Below are 24,277 nucleotides of genomic sequence, written 5' to 3'. Positions count from 1 at the left end.
ATCTGCATCTTTGAACTACTCATGATATACACTAAGCTGCATTAGATACCACAAAGCTAGAGATTCACGAAGAGAGTTAATGGATCACACGTGTTTGTAACAAGAAAATAATATCTAAAAGGTCACAGTTCCTTCAAGGCTACCAACTCTCACACAAAGTGCTCTAGCTTAATAGATAATATACTGTCTTTTAGCTTCTTATCTTTCAAGATAGATTGCAGTTCCCAATTGCATATCATTTATGCCCCTCGGAGTACAAAAGATGGGTTTTTAGAAACTCAAAGTACCTAAATATCAAACAAGAATGATAGCCACCACTTACCAGCAAACTAAGGTATCTTATCTCCAGAGCCAGGAAGGTTGATGAGCTTCCCCAACGATCTTATGACATGCCTGCCCTTGGGATGAGACCGATGTATTGTCGCGCGCATAGGTAAATATTTCTGATTAAGAAAACGTTTATCCACATTCCATGAGCTTGAAACTATATATTCGATCGACTTGTTAAAGTTTGCATATGTTTGAGAACCCCTTTTTGTTGCTTTTTGAGCTAATGCTCTTCTTTTGCCAACTACAGGGAAAGGGAAAACCTCTGTGACATTAATAGGATTCTTTTGTGTTTTTGCATGTGAGCTATCATAGTTATCTCCTTGAGTTCCTTTCTCATGTGATTTCTGCGGTATGGTTGGAAACAACTTAAGCATCTCTTCTTGTTTTTGTTGCACAACTAAGCTATATGGTGTCAACCCTCTCGCATCAGAGCCTCAGTGCTAGCCCCCTATTCTATTAGGAACCTTGCCACTTCAAGGTTTCCTACTGCAACAATAACATGGAAGACAATTGATCCATTTGAGTTTTGACTGTTAATGTCAGTGTCATACTTCAACAAGTCCTCGAGAATGTGAAGTCCACCGGCCTCAGCTGCTTTGCACCTAAAGTCTCCTTCCTTTCCAGACGTCAAACAAGCGCCTGCACTCCATAAGCCTTCAACAACAGATTTGTGCCTACCTTGTATTGCTTCCCAAAGAGGAACATTACCATCGTTGTCTGTAGCAATGTAAGTGTTTTAGATTCTTTCTAGCCACCCACACCATATGTAAGAATAGACCATGATAGTTTTAAACTTGAACACAAAACACTGGCATTGTAATTGCAACTTAAATAAACATTGAATATTATGATCAGCCCCGTAGAGAGGAGAAGTATTTGTACACACTCAAAAAACCCATTTGCTGCTGTAATATGCTGATCATAACCAAGCAGTTAAGGGCATAGGAATGAAGAACACACAAGGGGAGGGACATAAAGGAATCTTACACACCAATGGAGTGCGTCCAAAGAAATCTATCGCATTTGGGTCCTTCCCTCTTTTCAAAAATTATTCCAGAAGCTGGCTGTTGCCTTTTGAGGACACCAAACATAGGCTCAAAGGGATGCCCATTCCCACATCATCCATGATGGATTCTAGCTCCCATGGAAGCCGAATCACGGAGAGAATTCTCGAATCTTTAGGAACTATCAAAAAAATCTAACAAAAAGTCACAAACAATGCATAGAAGAGATAAATTGGTTTGCAAAAGTACAGGCTTTTTCCAAATGAAATCAACAACTCGAACACGTGGAAAAGATTGTCAATCACAATCTGTCCATCTACAACAATTACCTTGAACAAGGTTAAGAAAGGTGTTTTGATTTATGCGTAATAGCTGACATAATTTCTTGCTCCTAAAAGTAAAAGGTTATGGCTTGTAACAAAGAGCCCCTATCTCTCCGATAACATCCCCTGCTGCTCCAGCAATTCCATTATGCTAGGAAAAACCAGATTGTATCATAGAAGAAAATTAACCAAAAAGTAGTTAGATAGACCACAATTGAGCCGCAACAAGCAATGGTTTCTCTGATAACTTCATTCCACTTGTTCAATGAGGAAATTCCTAGCAAGATAAAATAGTGAGATTAGTACTACTCCATATTGGCAATTAGTCTAAATATGTCTGGATTGGACTGTAGTGGTAATTGGCAACGTCTACTCTCTGTATGAGCAATTATAACTTATCATGTGTGCATCAACAAGTCCACCAAGTGAAAATGCTTGGAAAAATTAGCCAAGGATTTGTATTTTCCATCTAAAACTTAAAAACTCGCGAAACAAGGTGCACGACTTCTATATAAAGGCTTTGATGATGGTAAGCTGTAACTTTTGTTTTAATCAAGATGATTAAGCACGGGAGGTGTGACTACTTGCTACCAGTACTTAAACCATATTTGATGATCCATGGATTCAAGGTGGTTACACTTTTTAGGAGTACCAAAGTGGCTGACTGAACTGAAACTTAAATAGTAGACCCAACTAACTATCAGGCTCCCTACCTATTGGCACCTGGTTACACACATGTAAATAAATATTCCATAGATAACGTATTCTAGAGGATCTTAAGCATCCCCGAAGTTTGAGCACCCTCAAATAAGTGGGCAACAAACGACTTGTAACAAAGCTTTTTCCTTGCAAAGCAACATCCACTAGTCCAAAAAACTTGACCTAACAAGTACGACAACTTGCCTGCTCCCTTCCATCCTGATACATCAAAAGCTCCGCTAGTCCCAATACCAAGATGTAAAACTCGGTTGGAGCTTCATTGTGGAAAATAATGTCCTCTCTAGGTGGAAAACATTCAACTTTTATCTCTATCACCTTTTGCAAAAAAGCACTTAATAGATACAATGAGTTGCATGTGGTCTACTAAGTAATATGATTAGAGGATTATTAGTTGTAGGTCCAAAAACATATCTTACCAATTGTAGCATGAAGTCATATGAAGTTCCATGAAACAAGTAAGCCCTCTCTATAGTGTGTAGAAAGAGATGTTGCGAGACCCTCGAACATATTTCTTTTGGTAAGACCGCCATGGCTTCCTCTTGCTGAAGATTCTCTGTTCTTAATTTCAGCCTCATATGATCCATCATCTGATCTCTCAACCTCAGTGGTAAATGATTACGTATGGAAAAATTTGAAACAACTTGAACAGAGTCTCTCTACAAGATAAACACAAGGAACCCAAATTGATGCAAATAAAAGATTCAAAACTAGAATCAATACTTCTGTGTAATCTATTCCTCTTACAAATTTCCTAGTCCGCCGAGTGATATGCACAATCAAATTGGTCATGTTGCCAATCAGGTAAGCTGTCAATCCAAGGTTGAAAACCCGTTGAAAAGCATGTAGAATAAATTGAAGATCATCTCCTCCCCATTCTGTGCATTGTTAGTGCTGCGATTGATTAGTACATGCAGTAAACATATCTAAGCCATATGGTTTTTTCTTTGAAATTTTCTAGGTTAGCCTATCCATGTTAGAGCCTCATCATGGTACCAATCTGCTAGTAAGTAATGAAAGCATCCCGTGCTATGAACAACCAAGAATGTTACCAGCATATAAAAGACTGAAATGATAAGACAACAACTTTAAACTTTCATAATTAGATATATCAGTAGGGACTCCAACTTACACCAAAAAGCTTTAAGCAACGCATCTGGAAGTAGCTGAAACGAACATCTTTTTCAAGCCTATGACATAATAAATGACAGATGTTGATTTCGCGGTTGCAAAGGAAAGGTAATTCACTTTATTTGATGCTAGTTCTCACATAGTAAACAAAGCAGTGACCCGCTACAATCTCCATAGTCACAACATGTTAAGAAGGTTGTAAGTGAGTCCTCTCCCAAGTTCCTTAGTTACAGCAAGAGCAAAGAACTGAAATGGTATTGAAGAAGCTACATCCAGATTTAGCCAAGTTGAAAAATATATGATGAAAGAAATTTCAAAGCGTCAGTAATTGCAGCTTCTTAGATCCTATGCAACAATCACACTACATTTCTACACCCTCAATTTTGCATGAACACACAGCCACAAATCTTTAACCATAGGATACAATCATCTCTTTTGTTTTGTAGAAATTTTTGTCAAGGGTTTAATGGACATGAGTTGTCGATAAATTGTTAGTGTACATGAGCATTGTTATGAAAGCAACATGTAGAGACATATCAATCTTAATTGAAGAGTTCACCACTCTAGATCGGTGGATCTACTCCCAAACTCTCAGTGAAAGACCCTTAGGCTGATCTGGCGGCTCTGTTTCCTTAGAGTTCCTGATCTAGCTCTATTTCCTCAGAGCACTTTTCTCTTGCGGAGGCTCATGCCTTCCTTTGCTCCTACTTCCTCGTACAAAGGAAGTACACCTGCAAACGAACACTTAGAGATGAAAGCATGAAAAACGTTACCTGTGAAGTCTCGAAACTTGGAATGCAACTTGGTTCTCAAAAAAAACTCCCTGGAAGAGATCTCTTTGCAAAGAACCCTCTCTTCCAATCCTACACACGTAAGAGGTATTTTCTCAGGTTCTTTCTCGTAGATCAGCCCCGTCTATGATGTCTATGGGCTGAAAATAGAGAAAAATAGTAGCTTGTAGAAATGGAAACAATCTGTGTAGGCACTTGATGGAACTCGCCATATGTTGCTAAATGGACTATTTTCTTATGTTTTTTAGTAATTTCCATTTATTGAAACAAGGATATTTAAATGTGTACACTTGAACCGAAAAGATTAGGAACTGTATATCTGCTAGAATTGTTAAAAGACATCAGGAATGGACAACTTTGATGTGTCATATGATGGGTGACATGAAGCATTGCGATAGGGTTGTACCGTTAGTTTGGTAGGAGCGACCAAAAAGTGGATATTCCTAATGCATCACGTGATGGGTGACAAGGGGCATTAAAAAGAGAATATTCCATTGGTCTGGCAGGAAATCCGAACTAGAGAAGGGAATATGCAAGCACAAGAATAAAGATGGGTTTTGAGAGGCTTTTCCTAAAAAGCGGAATATTTTTGAGTGCTTTGCGGGAAAAGCAAATGCTTTCCCATGAGAAATCTGTGTTTGCATTGTATCCATGCCTGAGGACTGCATCCGGGGAGGCTTGGGAAGTGTTATGTGGCATCAAGTTTCAACTCACTCAGTTTTATTGAGTTTCAAATAGTTTCACACATTTTCAAAAGATGACCGGCCACCCACTTAATAAGTGGGTAGCTAGTGCTTAAAATAAAGCAAGGCAAAAATAAGCTAGTGCTGCTCGGGCAAGGATACTATCAGATAGAGTTTGAGACTCCCAAGGTCATCTCGATGAGCCCGTTGGCCATCCGAGCGGCCAGAGCTCATTTTAGGCACACTTCTCTATTTCGGTCTGCTTCCTTGGCCTGTGGAGGGAGTACTTACCGCTTCTTTCTAGGATTGATTTCGAGGTCGGGACACTCTTGGAGAGCCCACGCACGACAGCTTCAGTTGCAGCCAAGGCTGCTGGTATGCTTTCAGTATGTATTCTGGTTCGTGACACCCATACTCTCCTGACGGTGGTCCTTCTATCTAGGTTGAGTGGGGGTTGGTTATGCCAGAGGGTGGAGTATTTGGGACTCCCAAACCAGTGATTCATTTGTAGGTAGATGGGCCACTTAGCAAAGGCATGTCCTCGCAAGAGATCTCGACCCACAGTGTATGCGTAGCCTCCCAAGGTTGAGCATGCCTAGCAGGCTTGTACCTCGACATAGGTCACCGATTAGATAGATGATGGTTGACAGCGAGTTCTAGGCCTCCGTCGATAGGGACATGCTCACCACACTGCCTCCCTGGTGGCCGACCTCTTGCAGCTCAACAGCATTGGGTTCCGATACAGAACTCTTTCGACACCCTCCAGCAGGAGCCCCCTGAGGAGGCCCCCTTGAACTTAGCTTCACTAACTCCACCGCCTGCCCCCCCTCCACCTTCGGACTCCTCCGTTCCGCCTCCGCCTCCCCCTCCTCCACCCTCACCCCCCACTTCTCGCTCCTCGTCTTTCCCCATTGGGGCCCTCAGCCTCATCACCTGACCCATCCCACACTCCTCCTCAGACGCAAAGGGATTGGACATACATCCGCACTGATACGATGTCTTGGTAGTGTTTCGCTACGAGTCACGTGGCTGGGGAGGGACAGCCCCACCTGAGGACGCTACTTCTAGTTCAGACCTCTCCTTTTGCAGTATAGTCCATTGGGGTTTGACCAGGTTTGACGTTCGCAAACGATGGGACTTCTTCAACTATAGCTTCACACTCTTCCTTGGCGATTCTTCTCCCGACTTAGAGGATGCTTGCTTTCAAGTCCACGTCCTCTTTCTAGCATCCGGAGGCACTGAGTCTTTGGATACTACGGTAGGTTTGTCCTTTTTGCTGTGTGGTAGGGATCATACAGAGTGGACCTTGCACACAGTTCTTGGCTGGCTCTAGGTCCTGGCTATTGAGATCTCATACCAAACATGGCACTCAGGGATGACAGATCTGGTACAGACACTTTGGCCTTTGGCCAAGTTTAGTGTGACACCGCCAGATGCAGTAGATTGTAGGCACATTGTGGTGCACTTGTTTGTTGACACTCAGAGCCCCCCTTGCTATGTATTTTTACATGAGGATTCTTGGATAGAGGATGTAGCCCTACGGACTGCACGCTCAATCTGGGCCTAGGTGGGACAGTCTCTTCAGATGCATTTGTCTAGAGGTTGCTCGGATGTAGATTACTTCCCATCCAAACCGGCCTCAAAGATAGCAAGGTTGGCTCCTGCCGCAATATCTGTTTTTTCTCACTGACTCCATGAGGATCATCTCATGGAATGTATAGGGATTAGAAGGACCCCAATTTCAGTATCAAAGGGGTTGGTTACGTCAAGAGCTTCAACAATGCCTTGTGGGTGGTGAGATTGATATTCTTATGCTACAGGAGCATCATCTTTGTTAGAACCGCATTAGACGATGTGGTCACATGAGGATTATCTCTTGGAATGTGCAGGGATTAGGAGAACCCCAATTTGAGCATCAAAGGGGTCGGTTACGTCAGGAGCTGGTGAGATTGATATTCTTATGTTATAGGAGCATCATCTTTGTGAGAACGCAGATTTTACGTGGTCGCTATGAGACATTTTTGCCAATTGCATTTGGACCTAGAGGTATCCAGGGAGGGATATGTATGACTATTGCGGATTTGTGGCAGCAGGCCATTGTGGGTAGAGGTATTATTGTGCTAGGCAGAGCTCAATGGATCACTATGCAGGTTTAAGTTGCCTCATGGGTTTCCTGAACATATACGCATCCAATGTGGCAAGTGCATGAGCAGAGGTTTGGTCTCATGTTGCCGAGTCTTTGCCGCATGCACAATAGTGGTGTGCTGGGTGGGACTTCAACATGTTGGAGGACCCCTCTGATAGGATTGGAGGTGTCCATGCTACTGCACACAGGGTTGGGTTGGCAGCTTGGGAGTGGCTATGTATGACTATGAGGGTTTATGATGTTTGATAGCACTTAGGCTTTGTGAGACTCCCAGATAGCTTGTCTTTCTCTTGCTTTGACCATAGGGTAGAAGGAGTGAATATATCTCGATAGATTGCTTCTACACCAGTGACCACGTGCTAGCAATTTTGACTGTGATAGAGAGACAAAGGAGGTGGGTGCGATGCTACGCATCCTTGAGAGGATCTTGTTGGATCCAGAGCTTAGAGAGTGAGTGGAGGCACTTTGGACAAAGAGCCTGGACACACAAGACATCTCTGCTTGTAGAGTGGCCTTTGGAATGGCTGAGCTTAGCTGGCTGAGCTTAGTTGCTTCTTCCTTCAGGAGTCTGCAACTCGCTTGGCTGTTGCCAAGGAGGAGGAGAAGCATCTTCGACGGGGCATTGTATCCTTGTAGAGGATGCAGGAGCAACATCCAGACAGTCCTTGGTTGGAGGAGCAGATGCAACAGGCTAGGCAGGAGTTGGCTAGCATTGAGGAATGGCATCACGAGTTTGCCTTCCATCGGCAGACATCTTAGTGGACCCAGGTGGGTGATAGAGTTACTGGGGAGTTTTTTGAGACAGTGGAGCCACGCCATGCTCACACTAGTGTTAGTCAGTTGAGGAGACCCGAAAGATCAGTTGCTTTAGGGCTTGAGGATATGTTTGCAATTGATACTGACTTCTACCTTGATTTGTTGTCAGTTGAGCCTCAGTCAGAGCGTCAGGATGCATGCAGAGAGCAAGTTTGGGCATAGATGCCTTGCCTTGTTACTGAGGAGATGTGACAGAGACTGGAGCTTCCCCTCTAGCGAGAGGAGCTTCATGAGGCCCTCAGAGCACTCCCCCGAGGTAGTTGTCCAGGGGAGGATGGTTTGACTCCTAGATTCTTCTTGGAGTATTGAGACTTGCTTGGTTCAGATCTTTGCAACACATTTCAGCACGTTTTACACACTGGTGAGATGCCTGACAAAATGAGTGAGGGCTTGATTTACTTGATTCCCAAGGAGGGAGGCTCCTTGGATGAGATTCGACAATGGAGACCCATTACCATCTTCAACTCATCCTACAAAATTCTAGCAAAGGCTCTGAGCTTGAGGATCCAGCCACTACTAGAGAGCATTATTCATGGGACCCAGAGAGGTTTTGTCAAGGAGCGTATTATCCTTGACAACATCTTCACTTTTTGGGAGGCGTCTGTCCTCGTGTGTCTTCGAGGAGAGGATTTAATGATATTCCTTCTTGATTTTGAGAAGGCCTACGACAGAGTTGACTGGGACTTCTTGGAGAGCACTCTACGTAGGATGGGTTTCACAGATGCTTGGATCAGAGGTGTGTCAGCTCTCTACAGACGTGCGCACAGTCATGTGCTCTTGGCAGGGGAAGATGGAAGCGCTTCTTGCTCACGCGTTTGGTCAAATAGGATTGCCCTCTTACCCCCTTCCTCTTTCGGTCTTATGCTGAGGCAATGAGCAGATTTTGACTTCTTAGCAGGTTGGCTTTCGTGGTTTTGAGCTCCCTATTAGGGAAAATAAGCTTCTTGACGCTGATTTTGCCGATGACTCAGCCTAGTACTTGGCGACGGGAAAGGAGGCCAATCTACAAAGGTATGAGCGGGCTCTTGCGGTGTTTTGTTGTGCATCAGGCGCACTGATCAACTGGAGGGAGACAATAGCTTTCTAGGTTGGTAGTGCTTCTACGCCTGATTGGTCATCAGGTGAGGGTTTTAGATGGATTCCCCCAGGGGCTGCAGCTCATTACTTGGGTTGTCAGGTTGGCCTCAACTTGTCTCCTGAGCAGCAAACTGCTCCCCTTCTCCTATCCATTAGGAGGTTGTTGCATTGGAGTTTGGCACGACCCTCTTTGACAGGCAGAGCTGTAGTGGCCAATCAGGTGCTGTTGGCTACTATGTGATACATCACGTCTTGCTGGATCTTCTGGAGTTCTTGTATCAGCCAGCTAGAGAGGCTCATCAGGAACTTTCTTTGGTCAGGGCGCAACACCGAGTTAGCCCGGGCGAAAGTAGCCTGGCAGGTCATGACCCTAACGTGTTCTCGGGGGGGGGGGCTGGGGATCATTGACCCAGCACAGCAAAGTAAAGCCCTTCTTGGGAAGTTTGTTATTAGAGAACTGTTTCCATGGGAGGAGATCTGAAAGGAGTTGTTGCTTCAGCGGCTTCGAGCTCAAGTTCCTCATGTAGGTGTAGCTTTACAGAGATGCGCAGAGTTGGTCTGAGGAGAAGGCTGGAGGATTGATTTGTTGTGAGCCTGCTTCGCTCTTCGGAGCAGCTACGGAGTGGCCTGGAGCAGCACTAGCCCACTGTAGCTGAGATAATGCGTCATGCTCTCTACAGTGGGTGCTCCTCAGTGCAATGTACGTGGCATCTCACTCCAACACAATGAAAACATAGAAAATAGGGAACAACAGAGCAACAACACGGAACAACAGAGCAATAACACAAATACGTTAACAGTAGAACCTGAACATATGAGACTCGACTAACTCAAAGAAACCCGTACAGACTTTGGCATGGCAACACACTCAGCTCAAGCCAAGAACTCATAGGTACAATGGGGTGTCGAGACTCAGATGTGTGGGGATGGTGCAGACGTGCTGTGTATAACTCAAGATGATAGACTCTAGACTATTGACCACACAAAGAAGATGATATCGTAGCCCCAAAACAGCCATGAATATATACAACCATAAAGAGCCACCAACGACTCATAAATATCCAATCCAGCTAAGACTATCTCCAAACTATGGTCGTGGTGGTCTGGCCCACGTCGACTAGACCACCACCCATATGCCTGCTATGTGTCACTACCCAGGCAAAAGTCCATCCAATGTGAATCCCAGTCTAACTGCAACTAATTGTGTGTCCAGTGCCTGTGACACTGTAGCCCTGCTAGAGGTTTCCCGTCACAAAACCACTCACCATCTCAATGAGAGGAACACTATGCTGCAAAGAGAACCTAGAAGTCACTATATGTACAAAAGAAGAGTTAGTAGAGCAGTGCGGTCCTGTCACCCAAGAGAAAGAGTCGTCGCCACTGCTGTACCTGAAGTTTTTGTCTTCGGGGGAGGATCCATCAAATTGATGGTGGTGATGAGCTTTGTTGCTCTGGACGAATTGACTCCTGCTGACTAAAGATGCCACTTGCTGCGCAGCTGATGGAAGCTCCTAGCCTGAAGTATACTCAGGCCGTCGACTAGTTTCACAGCCATGTCGGTGTGCACCAGCAAGGCCGTCGCAAGGAATGCTCTTTGTCGATTGCATATGTGGTAAGGAAGCCGACGGACGAAGCCCTTGAGGATAGGCCGTATGCGATAGAAGTGTGCACGTAGAGAGTCCCATGAAATAAGCAGAGCTACCTGGCTATACATACCCAATAGGAGTTTGTACCTGTATCCCCTGCCTTGTCCAGCCATATCCCCTACTCACTGGAACCTGAAATTCCATATCACTGTGGAGTAGCACTTCTGGAAGTCCTTGCATTTGAGCTCGGAGTTCGTCAATGATTTTAGACTTTTCTTGCAATGCGTGTCACAAAGCAAAAATAGTAGCATCTCTATCCACAATCGCGCTTAGATAGCCCTCCATAGCTGCATATGTATCGGAGTGGCGTTGGTGAGTAGAAGCCAACCGCTTTGCCCCAAGCTCAATGGTAGCAATGGCCTGCCCGGACTCCTACAGTATGTTCTCAGATAGCCGAAAAAGTGATGTAGAATCCGAAACTGTGGAAGATCCCGCAGCAGTGTCAAGTGGAAGAGTGTCAGGTGAGAGAGGGTTGGCAAGTGGTACTACTGGTGGTGAACTCTTTGGTGGAGTAGAGACGGGTGGAGTGGCTGCAACAGGGATAGGTACATGAGAAGAGACAACTACAAGCGGGGCGTGGGAGCTAGTCACAGTGGTAGGAGTGAAAATCATAGAAGTAGAGAGGGGGACACACACTATAGAAGCCACACCTGGAACATGCATAGTGTGATCCGAAACACCCGAGCATACCACCTGCTCAACAGAACAAGTAGCAGGAGTAGATTTACGTTTTGCCTTTGAGTTTCTACGCTGCATATCCGCATCCACATCCACAGGGCTAATATGTATGTTAATGACCCAAGCCAATATAGGAGTTGCAAGGCGCACTCGAAGCTAGACTGCATAGATTGCACCTGAGCTCTGAATCTTTTGGCCCAGGATGTAAGGAGGTAAAGAGAATATGATGAAAGCCACATGGTATAGTGTTGATGAGGCAATATAGGCCATCGCAGTGAGAGAACATAGTCGGCACATCACATCTACCCTTACCTACTTTAGTAGCTCTGACTATAGAAGATAATACTTGAAAATGGCATGAGCTTCCTATTCCTAGCATAGTTAGAGTGATCAGTAGCACTAAGTAGCTCTTGGCATGCCTAAATGGTCGCATCTTTTGAAATTTGTGATGAGTAGGTTCTCGTAGCCGGTTTTAATGAAGGAAAGTTTGTTATCCCCAACGCATGACCAATGCGTGTAGCAGTCAGTGTGTGACGTCGTACTTTTGGGAAAATCTTGAGAACCTCATGGATCATATCCATGGGAAAATCAGTAGGAATATCTGCCTCTGCCAAAGCTGTAAGACCTAGCTTTTGTAGCTGATCTCTAGATAAAATTTCACATAGGGATGGATGAGGCTGCTGCAGGTGAAAATTCAAAGTGAATCTGGCTTGGCTTTTCGATGTTGTAGGCCTGTTGATTTGATGGCTGAGCACCTGAGTGTGGCTCTGCTTTATGTGTTTCAAATGTTCGTCTTGTTCTTTAGAAGACTCTAAATTAGAGCCAGAGTCTGACTCAGACGAGGACTCTGGAAATGCTTTGTAACTCTCATCACTGTGACCACTTGAAGACAAATCTGTAAGGCCATGGCTAGTTTGTTCAGCCTGTTCCTCGTCAGAACTCCTAGATCTATCATACAAAGGCCTCGGCCTCTATCGCTTGTTATGGACTTGCTTGCTTCTACCAGCCATAGTGAGTCGTTTTGAGTTTCAAGTACTCTGTATGGCACTGGACTATGAAATTGTCAAGCCTAAAAGCTGGAGTAATTTGAGTGACTAATTTGGTGAAGTAACTGCAGTAGAGGACGAAGACAAGTCTCTGGGTAGGAGTCATTTTCTGAGGAGAGGTCGTGAGATTACTGAATAAGAGCACAGTTTTGAGGTTGAGGGTGTGGGAGAGAAGGCGCAAGGATAAGGTCCGCTTGGATGAACAATATCAGGGTGGGCAAGAGCGTGAGAGAGAAGCCGCAGGGTGAGGTCCGCTTGGATGAACAATATTGTTGTAGGTGAGCAAGGTGAGATCATAGGATAGGGTCGAGATGACTAGATAGGGGCGAGGGTGAAAGGCTGGTTAGGGATGAGTAAGGGAGGGTGTGGTGAGGGGCGAGTGGATTAGGCCGGGCGCTTTGATTAGGCAGGGATGAGAGGGTAGTGGATAGGGGCAAGAGGGGAGTGGTGGAGGACGAGTGGATCAGGTAGGGACGAGAGGGTAGTTGATAGGGGAGAGAGGGGTAGGGTAGAGGCGAGGAAGTACAGGATATGGGCGAGAGGGTGTAGGGTAGGGACGAGAGGGGTAGGGTATGGGCGAGAGAGGGTAGGGAGGGGCAAGGGGGATTGGATAGGGGTGAGAGAGGGTAGGGAGGGGCGAGGGGGATTGGATAGGGGTGAGAGAGGGTAGGGAGGGGCGAGGGGGATTGGGTAGGTGCTAGAGGAGAGGGTAGGGGTGAGAGAGGGTAGGATAGGGGCGAAGGGATTGGATAGGTGTTAGAGGAGAGGATAGGGACGAGAGAGGGTAGGGAGGGGGGAGTGAATTAGAAACAGTAAGATGCAGGAAGTCTGCCGGCGGATGTAGGAAGATGCGAGAGGAGGAAGTCATAGGGTTATTTTATTGGGGAAAATCAAGCTTTAAAAAAACAGTCTCATCAACCATAATTGGCATGGTAAAGAAGAGGAGGAACTTAGTGATGTGAGGAAGAAGTGAAAGCTAAATCAGTTAGCAGGAAAGAATCGAATGAACACGGAAAGCCGTGTTTTGCAGTGTGTGGTTTTATCAGTGGGGTAGGTGCTAGGAGAGAAAGTTAGAGAGAAAACGAAAACGCAAGGCCCTAATACCAATGGAGAATGTGAAGTGAATTTTACTTGAAAAGAACTCGATGTGAACTAAGGACACTACCACAAGACAATAAAAATTAATTGAAAGAAGGATCCAATACAAGAGATTTAAGGCAGAACACAACACTGCAGTAGGAAAGAAAGGGGATTGAAGGATGAAATTTTTAGGACACCGATGGGCAGAGATTGAGGGCTGCTAGGGAAGCATCTTTCGGTGAGATAATTGAGTGCTTAGAAAGGAGATGCTGATAGGGTTGAGATGAAGAAACTTAACGAGATGAGAACAGGGACATTGACAGGTGGCTTACTACGAGGGATAGTAGCATTTTACTCTTGAACCATTTACAAATGGCACGGAAACACCATCCAAAGTGACTAATTTTATTGCTCCTCGTGACAAAATCTCCTGTACCCTGTATGGTCCTTGCTAGGATGGAACCGACTTCATTGCTTTTTTTTGGTATCGAGCTTGATATAGTAGCACTAGAAATCCTTGCATTACTTTTGGATTACGAACATGGCGATCATGCCATGCCTTTCGACGTAGCTGCTCTGCCTGTAGAGCTTGAGAAGCCAATCCATGGCCTTCTTCTAACAGTGAGAGACGAGAGATAGGGAAAGACTCCATACCCCCATTGGCACGTAGACTGCCTACTTGAGGAGATCCTGAGTTGAATTCGAACGGCGTTATGACTTCCAAACCGAAGGCTAACTGAAATGGGGTGTGATTGATTGTGGCTTTGAAAGAAGTGCCGTATGCCCAATGACACAAACTGATGACCTGTCAAAGCTCTGATGAAGGGAGCCAACTTGCAGATGTTGGCCGAGGGGCCTAAACCCTAAAAAGAACAAGTAACAGAAGAAGAAGTCCTACCAACTTATGGGGACCCCGTCCGATGGGGCTCCAAGTGACATAAAGGAAATAAAGTAGGACACACACACACATAAGAAATTGCGTAGCTGTTGATGATGTGGCAGATTTTTGAAAATTACGCTGGCTGATGACGTGGCAGGCTGTACGGATTTCCGCATTTTGTGCTGACAGCTTTTTGGCATTGCTTTTGGGACCAGAAGCTTTTGAGTTTGAAGACTTTTTATTGTAAACTGCTTAATTTTGGGACCTAGGGCCTTTAAATATGAGGTTCGGGCTCATTCTCTGGCATGCTTCCTGGAGAAGGTACAGAGTCTGGAGTATCGGCTTGTACTTTGCTGATGCAATATAAAGAAATACCGAAAGGGGCGCCAAGGTTTGGGGCCAATACTCTTTGGGGTGGAATTCTGCCACTTTGTGTCGCGTATCGTCTCTCTCTCTCTCTCTCTCTCTCTCTCAGTTCTGTTTTTATTGAAGTGCTATAAGTCTGTTCAGTCAGTTCTTTTCTATTGGAACGTGGTGCCCGTCTTGTGACAGTGGTATCAGAGCATCAGGCGTGTGCTTTTCTGAAAGCATACCGGTCTCACCAAAGAGCAGACAGAGCTATTGGAATTTTATTTGAGGCATCTTCGGCCTCCGACCCCGGACTTATCAGTCACTCCCACCCTTACTTCATCGCGCATCGGGTGCCCTTTAGTCTTCATCGCTCTGTCTTACAGGGCATAAGCCATAAAGAACCCAAGACTTGGAATTCATGGATTCAACAAAATATTTGCAGATTTTGCTCAACAAACTTCGCGATATTCTTCGCGGCATCCTCAACAGAATCTTCCTATGCTGCAAAGTTTTCAATAATTTCTCAACTACATGCTACCCCCTCTTATGCCCCACGTGGTATCTCCTCCTCGGGCATCAGAAAGTACGAGAGCTCCCAACCGGCAACCTTCTCAGCCGTCTGTTCCAATTAGGGGAGTTTTCAGGAATATGATGTAGCCATCTGACCGTGATCCGGTGCAATCGCCTTTGCCACCACCATTGCCCCCACCACCGCCACCAGGCTACAATGGTTGGAGCCCATATGGATACCCTTATTATCCATACCCGGGATATGCGCCTAACCTACCCAAAGATTTCAAAGATGGCGGCACGACAGTCAAATTTTGCACTTTTCTCGGGGTGAAAGATCACAAGAAAGCATTGCAGTTCCTACAGCAATTCGACAACATCTATGCTTTAGGGAACTATACAGAAGATCCAAGATTTCTCGAGCAGCGGGATTTCTTAAAGAGATAATGCTATGCAATGGTGGAGTTCAATCACGACACAACCGCATGCTCCAAGGGGCTGGCAAGCTTTCAAGACAATTTTTGCAAGTGGTTACATGACTTCTATATTTGAAGTCCGGATTTTGGCAGAGTGGGGCAGCTTGAAAATGCTTGCCACCGAAACCATGGACGAATATAACCAAAGGTTTCTCAACGTGTACCTTCCGGTGTCCTTCTTTAGATCTGTTCCCTTGGAGGCCCAATGCGAGCGATACACCATTGGACTACCATCACCATTGCAGGAATATTGTCTATCCAAGAAAGTCTCCACCATGCAAGAACTTATGGATCATGCTGCAGTCGGCTACAAATTGATGAAGGGAAAGCTAGAGTTTACCACATAAGAATCTCCGGCCACTACTAATCACAACTCTCGCTAGCAAAGAACAAATTCTCGAGAGTCTCGTGAAACTCAACCACAAAGGCCTCGTTTGACACCTCAACAACGAGACACCTTACTACAAGAAGGCCTATGTTTTGGATGCTTTCAAACAGGACATAACTATTTTGATTGTCCCCAATGCACTGACAGACCTGCGGAGCCGACTCCCACCTTGATGGTCGACAGAAACCCAGGACCATCTTATTACCATATACATGTGGTAGTGATGTGTGTGAACACATCACTACCACATGTGTGAACACATCCTAGTGTGTGAACACACTAGGACCGCCGGGGCATTTTTTCCCTCTTTAGGAGGTTTTTTCCCTCGAGCATTGTATATACGCCCATCACTCTAGGGCTATCTATCTTTCCATTGCATATTAAGTAACACACTCTCTATTGTGTGCCTTGAGCTTCCTTCGTCTTCTCCAAGCTGTGTGCCTTTCTCTGCAACCCTAATTCCAACAATTGGTATCAGAGCAGGTTGCGTCCTCCCGGGCTTAGTCGCCAGCTGCTCCAACACACGCCTGCTCACTTTCTCCGATTTCAGTGAGCTTTGGCAAGCGTTCGCAGGTCAACAAAAATTTTCGGCATGCTCGTAGAGATCAGTTTGCTCAGATTTTAGATTCGGGCTCATTTCGGCACCCGTTTCCACTACAGGCAGTACTGCACAGGCTATTTTGTCATTTTGTGCAGAATTTCTGTAAGTGCCGTTTTCTGCATAATAGTTGCCTCATAGTCTTCTACGGTTTGTGCTATATAACACGTGTTGTTTTCGCTCCGTTTCTCCTAGTTTTGGGCAGTTTTAACATCAGGTGCAGCATTTACCATGGCTGACAACAACATAGATGTGTTTAAGATGTTTGTTGCTGAGGACAGGTTGGATAGGGACAACTACCCTATGTGGGCTTATATATGCAACATGTTCTTGTGTCAAAGGGCGTCTAGAACATTGTGCACGGCATTGATGTACGTCCTGGTTCTGATGATGTAGGCGATGTTGAGGATGTTGCAGGTCTTGCTGCAAGGATTGCTGCTATTAGAGTTGTTTTGCCTACGATAAAACAAGCTCGTTGGGATGTAAAGGATGCACACGCTCATGCATTGATTGCGTTGTCTGTGAAGTGCACCATTGTTCCTCACATTCGTTCAACAAAATCTGCAAAACAGGCTTGGAATATTCTAGCAGGTCTTCATGCAAGCCGCAATGAGGCTAAAATTGCTTTGCTGCATAAAGAGCTGGAGTCCAAGATTATGCATGAGGAAGATGATATGGACACATTCCTTGCTGGTGTCAAGGATATCAATGAGCAACTTATTTCTGTAGGTGAAGTCATTTCAGACAGTTCCCTTGTGCAGACTGTTCTTGATGCCTTACCAGATTCCTACCAGACTTTTGCTAGTACTTGGAGACTGATGACCCAAGGAAATCCTGAAGTTGTCAAGTTTGATGCATTATGCACGTTGCTGTTGCAAGAGTCACTTTCCAAAAAAAACAAAACTAGGCAACGTGCAGTTGAACAGGCTTTTATTGCTTCTCAAAGAAAAGGTGGTAACAACAATGTGGCCACTTCTTATGGTTCTGCTACGAGTGGCAAAACTTCTGTTCCTAATGCTACTCCTGGTAGCAATTCGTATGAAAATTCTGGTGATAAGGGCAAAAAGAAGATGCGTTGCCATTATTGTAAAGCTAATGATCACTTGATCAAGTCGTGTCCTAAGTTGAAGGCCAAAGAGGCTAAGAAGAAAGAGGGTGGTTCCACTGCAAATGCTGGTTCCACTACAAATGCAACCATTGTTGAGTCTTCTGTGAAAGGAGACTGTGTTGCTGATGTTGATGCAGAATGGGCTTTTAGCGCAGAGTGCACTTACAATCCTGTTGTCCATGATGCATGCTTGTCAGTTGCTGCAGATTCACATGTGTGGTATTTTGACAGTGGTGCTACAAAGCACATTACCTCACATCGTGAATTGTTTACCTCTCTCGAGTCTGTCCCTTATGGGAATCAGTCACTTGTGCCAACAATGCCTCTTATCCGGTTCAGGGAGTTGGAAAGATTGTGCTTACTGGTGCAAATGGCAGTTTCTTCACACTTGTTGATGCACTTTATGTACCTGGGATCAAGAAGAATCTCTTGTCTGTATCCGCACTTGCTAGACTTGGACTTGTAGTCAAATTTGTGGATGACAGATGTATAGTTCATGATCTCAGTTTTGGTGATGAAATTGTTGCATCTGGCCTTTTGTGCCGTGGGCTGTGTAAGCTCACTTTGTATGACAAGTGTGGACAAAATTTTACAAATGCTGTTGCAGATTCAAGGGCTATTTCAGATGCAAAACTTTGGCATGCACGTTTTGGTCATCTGAATTTTGCCAGTTTGCTGCGTTTGTAGAAATCTGATATGGTTGCTTCTTTGCCGCCTCTTGAAGCACCTGTCAAACATGTTTGTGAAGGTTGTATTTTGGGTAAGATGCATCATTCTAAGTTTCCAAAGGACGGTTTAGTTCGGGCCACATGCAGGTTGCAGCTTGTGCATAGTGATGTTTGTGGACCCATGCAAACTCCGTCCTTGGACAATTACCTTTACTTTGTGACTTTCATTGATGATTACTCCAGGCATGCATGGGTATTTCCGCTTAAAGCGAAGTCCAAAGTTTTTATGTGCTTCAAACAATTTCTAGCTATGGCTGAAAATGTCTCGAAATATACTATGGGCACCCTCCGTTCCGATCGAGGGGGGGAGTATATGTCTCATGAATTTAATGCATTTCTGGCTATTTGTGGGATAAAACACCAATGTACAGTGCCTTATACACCTCAACAAAATGGTGTTGCTGAGAGGAAAAACAGGTCACTGACGGAAATGGCACGATGTATGGTCAAAACTCAAGCTTTGCCGCATTCTTTTTGGCTTGAGGCCATCATGTGTGTCACTTATGTACTTAACAGGTGTCCTACGAAAGCTTTGCAGTCTATTACTCCATATGAAGCATGGCATGACAGAAAGCCTTCTATTGAGCACATGCGTGTTTTTGGCTGTTTGGCATATGCTTTGGTGCCACAAACACAACGCAGAAAATTGGATGATAAGGCTGTTAAATGTATTTTTGTTGGTTATAGTGCTGAAAGCAAAGGTTACAGGTTATATTATCCGCAAACAAAGCGTATTCTGGTTTCACGGGATGTAGTGTTTGTGGAAGATTCTGTTCAGCCCTTGCTGTCATGTACTAGAGACAATAATGTAAGCTCACACGACATTTATGACACTTTGTTGCCTCTTTTCAGTAGTGGAAATACGAATGTAATTTCCAATGAGGCAAATGTACAGCCTATGGGGGTTTCTGAAAATGTTACAGATAAGCTTATTACTGATGCAGATGTACATGATGTACTTGATGAGGAAAGGGCTGAAAATGAGCAGGCTAGAGGTATTCCAAAATGGCTGGTGCACACTTTGCGTGACAGTAAATTGGATGCACCTTTGTCTAGTCGTACTCGTTCAGGCTCTCGCCATGCATCTTATGCATCAGATTGTTATGCTTTGGCTGTGTCTAGCTTACATGATGTTGAGGAGCCTCTGTCTTTTGATGAAGCACAGAATTCAAAAAATTGGATGGCTGCCATGCAATCAGAATATGATGCACTTATAGAAAATGATACGTGGACTTTATGTGATTTGCCTCATGGCAAAAAGGCCATTGGTACGAAGTGGGTTTACAAGTTGAAACGCAAGCCGGATGGTGAGATCGATCGCCATAAGGCTCGACTTGTTGCAAAGGGTTATGCACAGCAAAAAGGCATAGATTATGAAGAGACTTTTGCTCCCACTTGTCATATGACTACTGTGCATTTTCTATGTGCATTGGCAGCTCATTTTCGTTGGGATGTACATCAATCAGACATTGTTACTACTTTCTTGAATGGAGACATATTTGAGGAAGTTTATGTAACGCAGCCTCACGGTTTTGTCATAAAAGGACAAGATGACAAAGTGTGCAGATATAAGAAGGCTTTGTATGGGTTGAAGCAATCTCATCGTGCTTGGTATGAGAAAGTTGACGCTCATTTGGTTAAACGAGGCTTTCGTAACAGTCCAACAGAAATCACATTGTATGTAAAGCGTGAGGGTGATGTACTTCTCATTGTGGTTCTTTATGTCGATGATTTGTTGATCACTGGACCATATGAGAGACATATTGCTGAATTTAAGGCTGATTTGAATGCTACTTTCAAGATGAAAGATTTGGGGCTGTTGCATCATTACTTGGGTAAACAGTTTAAGCAGTGTGATGGTGGTATTGCCTTGTGTCAGAAAAGTTACATAGAGACATTTCTATGTAAGTTTGGACTTGAGGATTGCAAACCTATTGCCACTCCCATGGAAACAGGTTTGAAGTTGAGTCTACATGACGCTCAAGATCCTGCTGATGTCACTCTTTACCAAACTGCTATGGCTGCCTCATTTATGTATGCAACACGAGGTCATAATTCAGTTTGCAATCTCATAGGTCAGCAGATTTATGCATAGCCCATGGTTTAAGCATTGACAGGCTGTCAAGAGGATTTTCCGCTACCTTAGTGGCACTTTACATCTTGGCTTGTTTTATCCCAAGGGGGGATCGTTGCCGCTAGACTACATGCTTTTTCGGACTCAGATTGGGCTGGTTGTCCACAAGTGGTTTTTGTTTCATGCTTGGCAGTTCATGTATATCATGGTTGAGCAAGAAGCAACCTGCTGTGGCCACTTCGAGTTGTGAGGCTGAGTACAGGGCAGTCTTCACAGCTACGGTTGAGTGTGTATGGCTCAGACGCCTTATGGATGATTTGGGTGTTGGACGGGACACTGCCAACACTATCTACACTGATAGTCAGAGCGCATTGGCAATTGCGAGGAACCCAGTTTTTCATGCTCACACAAAGCACATTGAGGTGCATTACCACTATGTCAGGGAGAGGCTCTCAGTAGGAGAGATCAGCTTGGCTTATGTGCCAACACAGGACAACCTTGCAGATCTTTTCACAAAGGCATTGTCTCGTGAGAAGCTTGAAGCTTTCCGCAAAGCTTTGGGCTTACTCCCCTTTGTGGACTGATCATGTCCTCAGGGCATGGCACTTCCCTTTACTCATGTGCCAGCTCTCGTTCACCACATCACTCCAGGGGAGATTTGTTCCCATATACATGTGGTAGTGATGTGTGTGAACACACTAGGACCGCCGGGGCATTTTTCCCTCTTTAGGAGGTTTTTCCCCCCGAGCATTGTATATACGCCCATCACTCTAGGGCTATCTATCTTTCCATTGCATACTAAGTAACACACACTCTATTGTGTGCCTTGAGCTTCCCTCGTCTTCTCCAAGCTATGTGCGTTTCTCTGCAACCGTAATTCCAACACATCTCCAACCAAACGAGCATGACATCTATGGAATACGCCTCGAAAGTACAAATGAATTGTGTCGAGCATATGGCAAAGTCAATGGCTTCAAAGTCCTTGTTTTCTTTGACGTCGGAGCTACAAATAACTTCATCCATCCAAGATTCTTAAAGCAGATGCACTTTGATTATGATACAGAGGGTGGAGAAATTGAAGCTGAGGTAGCCACGGGGCAAACTCAGAAAGTGGTACCGCTCATTGGTGCTCTTCCAGTGACTATTCAAGATTATCATGGAAAAGCTGATTTCCACATCATGAAGTTGGGCAATTGTGACGTTCTATTAGGCATGCCTTGGCATGACAAAAATGATGCGACTCTCCAGGTTCGGAACCGAACCATCACCGTGATGCAGAAGGGCAAGCCAGTCGTCCTCAAAGTTCGGTTGTTCGAACAAAACCCTGAATGAACTCTCTAGTTGTTTTTATAGTTAGGTACGTTTGAACTTTGTTTGAGAAAGTATTGTTTGAAACTTTGTTTGAAATGATGGTATCTGTTTTGAACGTGTCTTGGTGCCAATTTGAAATGTTTGATTATTGGTTTAAATACTAGTTTCAATGATTGATGATTTTACTCTCGGGTGGAGGGTGAGAAATGATGTTTGAGAATGCTTGTTCATACTCATGGCCCGGACCCTTGTGGTTATTTACAGGGGGAGTATTGAGAAGTCTGAGTAGTGGTTACTCTCAGCACCTCCAAACGATGCAGGCTGCGGTCTGGGGGGCGTTTGGTTGTAAAAGGCCTCTATATCTCATGGCCCAGACCTTTTTAGGTTATTTGCGGGAGGAGTGATGAGGGAGTCATCGACGGCTTTATGTTTCTATGTCTTGTAACATGCATATGTGAGCATTTGTGTTGCATCGTGATGTGCCAGCCATTGGATATTCCTAATTGGATGAGATTGCCTGGGTATGTAATTTTAGTGCATCAAGACACTCGTGGAAGATCAGTACGGTCTGGGTGTGGTGGCTAATTTTACTACGCCAGAATATCAAGAGTTCCGATCTGGACGAAAGGAGAATCTAACTCCTTGATCAAAATATCTGAAAGGAGAAGCTAACTCCTTAACAAAAAGAAAAAACTGAATGTCCCTCGGAATGACCCTCGGAAATTTTTGAGCTAACTTGAGTTGTTTTGCAGTTGGTCTAGGCTGGTTGACACTGGACGGACTCTCTGGACTGGGCAGTGACACGTAGCAGCAGAGATACAGACTAGTCTAGTGGACATCGTGGCCAGGTTACCACCATTCAGTTTGGAGATAGATTAGATGGCTGACATTTATGAGCCGTTGGTGGCTCTTTATGGTGGTACATGTGAGTAGTAGCTGCTGGGTCAGGATCATCATCTTCTAGATATATTGTCCAACGTCGTCGTCTAGAGGGGTGAGTTTCTCTATACACACAGCACGTCTTGACCATCCCTGCACATTTTGAGCCTCGACACCCCATTGTACCTATGAGTTGAGTGTGCTGCCACGCCAGAATCTGTATCAGTTCTTTGAGATAGTCGAGTCATATGTTGTGGTCTGCTATTGTGTCTCTGTGAGCTCAGTTGTTGTCTATTTGTTCCTTTGTTTTCAGTCTGTTTGAGTGAGATTGTTCCTTTGTTTTCAGTCTGTTTGAGTGAGATTGTCACGCACATTGCACTGAGGAGCACCCAGTATAGAGAGCACGACACACTATCCGCGCTACAGGTGCTATCATTTTGGCGATCACGGTGGGACCTCAACTGAAGTCTCACTCTCTTTGAGGTACACATCTTGAATCTTGAAGCTAGTTGGGTTTATCTAGCTTCACCTACCTTGCCTTGCACTGCTCTCCTCTCGCCCTGGTCCAATTGGTCAAGCCCTCTCTCGCCCTGGTCCAGCCCTCGTCCCTGGACTAGTCCTTCCTCGACCTTGGTCTAGTCCTCCTCGTCCCTGGTCTAGCCTGGGTCTAGTCACGTTCCTGGTCTAGTGGGTCTAGACCAGTCTTCAGCCAGTTCAAGGTTTTCTTGCCAAAGCTTGGTTGGATTGATGGTTGCTGCATGACACAGACAAGGCAGTCAGTCGAGCGTCAAAGCGCAGTACTGAGTCCTCTGAAGTACTACAACAGAAGACGACCCTTGGTACCTAGTAGAAGTCCATCCACCTCATCACACATACCTCCATATACGACATCACCCATTTCTCCATCCGGTTCCACATATTCCTGATCACCTTTCCCAGTAAAGCTCTCTCTTATTCTGTTACAGTAGGTTATTGAGCAACGGGCTCCTGAGCAAGGGGCCATGGAGGCGTTGGATAGTGTTTTGGCCAAGGTAAACATCAAGTTCCCTACCTTCAAAGGTCTCTCTTGAGAAGATGATGACAACCATGCAAGGAGGTTTGTATCTCTCTGTAGAGGTCGTGGTCTTAATATAGAAGATGCTAATTTGGTACTCTTTCCATCTACCTTGGATGGCTTAGCAGACAAATGGTATAGCCAGTTTGCAGAGAACCATTTTGCAACTTGGGCAGCCTTAAGAAAACAGTTCTGTGCAGCATTCAGGCCACGTGACTACCAAGAGAAGGTTTTGGATGAGTTGGCCAACATGGTGCTCGAGCCAGAGGAGACTTTTGCAGAGCTTATGACTAAAACCAAGTCTCTGGTTGCCAAGCTTCCTCAGCTGCCAGGGGAATTTAAAATGGTTAAGAAGTGGGTGGAGAAGGCTCTTCCCAAAACTTCTCAGCAAAAACTCCGAGAGAGTCTTCGACCTGACGTCGGCTGCTACTAGGATAGAGGGAGCTAGGAAG

General features: G+C 44.9%; 1 pseudogene; it reads right to left on the bottom strand.

The window, feature by feature from the left end:
• Window positions 1-329: 329 nt before the first annotated feature.
• Window positions 330-24,277, bottom strand: part of LOC147443934 (potassium channel AKT1-like) — a 46,589-nt pseudogene continuing 22,641 nt past the window's right edge.

Source organism: Adiantum capillus-veneris, chromosome 13 (genome assembly GCF_014529385.1).
Source record: "Adiantum capillus-veneris isolate H3 chromosome 13, ASM1452938v2, whole genome shotgun sequence".
In the NCBI taxonomy this organism is placed as follows: domain Eukaryota; kingdom Viridiplantae; phylum Streptophyta; class Polypodiopsida; order Polypodiales; family Pteridaceae; genus Adiantum; species Adiantum capillus-veneris.
The sequence above is the reverse complement of the archived record's forward strand: the minus strand, read 5'-3'. Positions and strand labels throughout refer to the sequence as shown.